This window comes from Salvelinus sp. IW2-2015, unplaced genomic scaffold (assembly GCF_002910315.2).
Source record: "Salvelinus sp. IW2-2015 unplaced genomic scaffold, ASM291031v2 Un_scaffold5148, whole genome shotgun sequence".
In the NCBI taxonomy this organism is placed as follows: Eukaryota; Metazoa; Chordata; class Actinopteri; order Salmoniformes; family Salmonidae; genus Salvelinus; species Salvelinus sp. IW2-2015.
In genome coordinates, this window is record NW_019946414.1 from 71,185 (window position 1) to 76,304 (window position 5,120).

Here is a 5,120-nt window from a genome sequence, read left to right on the forward strand (position 1 = left end):
TATTGCTCTCTTCCCTTTTTCTCTTCCTATATTTTTCTCTCTCTCTCTCTGGGTCTCTCTCTCGCTCTCCTTCTAGGTTTCTGTCTCTATCTAGGTCTCTCTCTCAATTCAATTCAATTCAATTCAATTCAATTGACTTTATTGACATGGCAAGTTATTATTACTTACATTGTCAAAGTATACATATCGAAAAATTTAAATAAAAATATATGTATATATATACACCAAAATATATATATATTTATATATAAATAAATGGTGGGACTAACAGTAATAATAATATAGTAGTGGACATGGGATTACCATTAAAACAGCTACAACAACAATATTAATCAGAACAACAATACATTAAAGCAAAAGTAGTAGACCAGTGTCAACATGACTGAGAAGACACATGACCTGGTACGAAAGACAAAACAAAACTAAGCTAAATGGAAATATTATCAACATTACTTTGCATTTTTCACTGGCTTTCCCTCAGGTGTGGCAGTGGAGACACATATTTTGGCTGCCAAAACTGCACATTTTGGCTTTTCACCCAACAAATATTTGAATTTTTCTTCATCTTTTATAGTTTCAAATTCTTTGTATTGAATATTAAATTTTGGGAAAGAAATATGCTCTTAGGTCTGAGTATTTGTCACAGTGTAGTAGGAAATGCACTTCGTTCTCTACCTCTCCCCTGGAGCAGAGTGAGCACAGCCTGTCCTCCCGGGCAGCCAGTTTGTCTGTGACGACCGGTCTCTATAGCCAGACTGTGCTCACTGAGTCTGTACCTAGTCAATGTTTTCCTCAGTTTCTATCAGTCACAGTGTCAGATAGTCTGCCACCATGTACTTTCTTTAGAGCCAAATAGCATTGAAGTTTACTTTGATTTTTTGTGGTGTCTTTCCAATAGGTTATATATTTTTCTTTTTGTTTTGTGATGATTTGGTTGGGCCAGATTTTCTGAGGGCTGTCCCGAGGCTCTATGGGGTTGGTTTGGGTTGGTGAACTGAGCCTCAGAACCAGCCGGCTGAGGGGACTCTTCTCTGGTCATCTCTTGACATTGTAGAGCTGTGTGATGGAATGTTTTAGGGTCACTTGTTTTTAGATGGTTGTAAAATTTGATAAAAATCTCTCTCTCTCTAGGACTCTCTGTCTCTGTCTCTCTCTCTCTCTAGGTCTCTCTCTCACTGGTCTCTCGCTCTAGATCTCTCTCTCCATGTCTCTCTCTAGGTCTCTCTCTCTCTCTCTAGGTCTCTCTCTCTCTAGGCCTCTCTCTCTAGATCTCTCTCTCTAGGTCTCTCTCTCTAGGTCTCTCTCTCTAGGTCTCTCTCTCTAGGTCTCTCTCTCTAGGTCTCTCTCTCTCATCTCTCTCTTTGGGTCTCTCTCATTCTCTCTCCTCTCTCTTTCTCCTCCAGGATAGTGAGGAGACAGATGTGGATGGTAACAAGTGTTGTAGTCTGTGTAACATGTTCTTTACCTCCGCCATAGTGGCCCAGTCCCACTACCAGGGAAAGACCCATGCTAAAAGCGTCAAACTAGTGTTGGGCTCCTCACCTACTATTTCTACTACCCCTCCCACAGGTAACACACACACGCACGTTTTCCAATACACACACACACTTTCCTTAATAAACACGTTTCATGAATACGCACTCCTTATTTCCTGTTTCCTGTGTTCACAGACTCCTCCCCCTGTCTATCTGACACGCCCCCTCTGCCAATGCCGCCTCCCCCAGCCCCTCCCATTACCTGGCTAGTGACTAGTGACCAATGGCAACACAGTGTGTAGGTCGTGCTTCCTGTGTGGGGCATGGTTCAACAACCCAGCGATGGCCCAGCAGCACTATGAGAGGAAGAAGCACCGGCGGAACGCAGCCAGGAGACAACTACTGGAACAACTAGCTGATAACCTGGACAGCAACCAGAACACAGGTTAGAGGTCAGGGGTTAGAGGTCAGGGATTAGAGGTCATGGGTCAGAGGTCAGGAATGCAGCCAGGGCACGACTTCTGGAACAACTGACTGATAATTTGGATATGAAGCATAACACATGTTAGAGGTCAGAGGTTTGGGAGATTAGAGGTCAAACTAGGGTCAAAGGTTATGGCAGGTGTAGCAAGGCTCAGGGTCTAAGATTATATAAAGTATGATTACAGGACCGGTGTTATGGTGGCTTTAGGGGGCATGGCCCACCCTACCGTACCTCCTTGACCGTCCAAATAAAATATTTAAATATAGATGATTTATTTGACCTAGATGCACGCCGACAGAGACAAATAAATCTCAGATAAAGCATCGGAGCGAAACAGCGTCTGATATCATATAAGAATGGCTAATAGTAGGTTAATGCCATCTGCTTTAATTCACTCAGGAAACAGTCATTCAAGAAGATCTAATGAAACTGATTGACATCAAATGATTGACGTGCAGTTTGGACATTTCACTTGTCACGCCTGACCTTAGAGACCTTTTTATGTCTCTATTTTGGTTTGGTCGGGGTGTGAGTTGGGTGGTGTATTTCTATGTTCTATGTTTTCTATTTCTTTGTGTTTGGCGGGTGTGGTTCTCATCAGAGGCAGCTGTCTATCGTTGTCTCTGATTGAGAACCATACTTAGTACCTTTTTTTACCTGTCTTGGTGGGAGTTGACTTTGTTTAGGGCACATAGCCTTTAGCTCTCACGGTTTGATTTTTGTAGTGTTTATTGTTTTGTTCGGCGTCATTTTTATGAATAAAAGGAAAATGTATGGCTCACCACAGCTGCACTTGTCCTCTTCTTTTAACGGGCCGTGACACCTGTAAAATGTGAAGAATTATCATTAAATGCAGATGGTGGGTTAATGTTTAGCTGTTCTTATATGATATTAAGCTCTGTTTCACTGAGTGAATTAAAGCAGATGGTGTTACAGAGGCGGACTGAATAATGAATTCAGGCAGAATTTGACTCCATCCCAGGCACCTGTCCACGCAAACACCAGACCGCAAATTTTTGAGGCTAAACCCTATTTGTTATGTGAACGGGTACCAAACTAATTATCATTTGGCCACTATGTTCATCTGGGAAGAAAGTTATCCACATTACAAAACATTTGGGACTGATAGCAAGTAGCCTATCTGAACACTGAGTTGACATCATATTTCTTAGCAACAATATAAGCTCAAGAAACTTGCCATGATTGACAGCCATGTTTTCAAAAGTTATATGCAGGATTCCATGTCTGTGGGTCTCTGTAGCTGAGCCCACATTTACCAATAACTTTAACTACATCAATCACACGTTCCATGACCTGCCTACTCTTTGTGACCAGGTCTCGTTGAACTGACATTTGCTTATCCCTCAGAAGGGTACAGATGTCTGCTTTGCTGGCTCTGAGGAAAAAGGCTTCTGCACTTTCTCTATGGGTCTTGCTTCTCTCATGTTCCTGTACTCTCTGATGGGCATGTTTCCAGACCTGCATGCCTCCTTTGACAAATGCACTATCACTGGCTGAAGGTTTTGCAAATGCAAGACAAACTGAGCAGAACAAGGAGTGAGTTACTTCATTGTATGTCAGCCATTTTCTGTTTGTGCCATCTTTGGAGTGGAAAACATCGGGAATGACTCTTTGAGGGGTTTGTTTTGGGTGGTACTGAAAAAAGACGTCAAAATCCTTGGACTGAGGACGGGCAAAATAATCAAATGGATTTTCAGTGCTTTCGCTGTCCCTTTCTATTTTCCCTGTACTGGGCCCTGAACCTCTCTCTCTCTGCACATCTGGTTGCTCTGCAGAATGAGATTGACATTGTAAATAACCTAAACTTAAACTTGTATTACTTGTGCAGTTATCAATTGTCTGCCCTCCGATTACAGTCCTACTGATAATCTCATAAATAAAGAACATATTAATCTAAAATCATAGCCTACATGTTTAGGTTTGTGATCTTGAGATATACCTGAAGGTTCCTGCTCTGGGTCTGACTCTGAACTGACCACCATCTCCAGTTCTGCAGGAGCACCTGAAGCTCTAGTGCTGCTTCCTTCTCCACCTTTGCAAAGAAAATACTCGTATTGTCATACTCACTATCATTAGTGTATCAGTAGGCTACATTAATACAGCTCTGGAAATTATTAAGAGTGGTCTTATTGTAGTAACTTGTAATGCTGGTACTAATGGCGCTAATCTTTGTCATTGCCTGTGCTGTGTCACACAGGCTACTGTGTTACGTTCATGGTTACTTTACTGTAGCCTGTTTCGTTGTACAGTGTATGTGCACTTACCCTAGCTTATGTGGCATGAGTCATGACCCAATGCTGGCAAGTCCATAGTCCAGGTTTACCATTTTTTACTAGTTGAAACATATTGCCTTCAATGTCATATTATGATCGCTATGTTGCACTCATTGCGATGATATAACCGGCCGTTGTGTCACTATTATTAGCTAGGCTACTTAGCTAGCCGTGCTGGGTGTCGTGTTTTTTAGCTAGTGTTTTTGACTGACCTGGTCCCTTACTAGCGAACATGTTGCTTATTTTGCAGCATTTAMCTGCGTCTGTGGCAAGAGCCTTTCTCTTTTTAATTCTCTCCCTCTCTGCTCCACCTTTCCTTTTCTGACCGTCCACAGCGCCGTGCAACTTGTCTGAAATGTTTTTGGTAGAGAAGCAGGTAGACCGTTGCTATGTGCGTCGCGGACAGACCTGATGTCATTTTTGGCGTGAGAGTCTCCCTGATGAGTGGATTCTCCGTCAACTCATTCCTGCTTGCTGTATTATGGCTGGTCAAGTTGACTATTCATGGTAGGCCAAAACGACCCTCAGGCATGTCCCTGTGCTCCCGACGGTGTTGACCTACTATTAGACGTTCTTATATGATAGTAGGCGCTGTTTCCTGAGTGAATTAAAGCAGATGGTGTTAACTAACTATTAGCCGTTCTTATATAATATCAGGCGCTGTTTCCTGAGTGAATTAACACTTGACAGTGATGATGGCCTATTTTGAAATGAGGTATGCCTAACTTGGTGTTTGAGGGTAACATAAAAATAGCACATGTCCTTGAGACAATATGTGTTGGCATCGGCAGACGTTGCAATTTGAAGATAAATGTTATGCATAGGCCTGTTCTACAATGACATCTGTCGGTACAAATTTTAATTGAG

General features: G+C 42.3%; 1 pseudogene; it reads left to right on the forward strand.

Moving 5' to 3' along the window:
• Positions 1-5,120, forward strand: part of LOC139026573 (zinc finger matrin-type protein 4-like) — a 29,366-nt pseudogene that overhangs the window by 17,473 nt on the left and 6,773 nt on the right.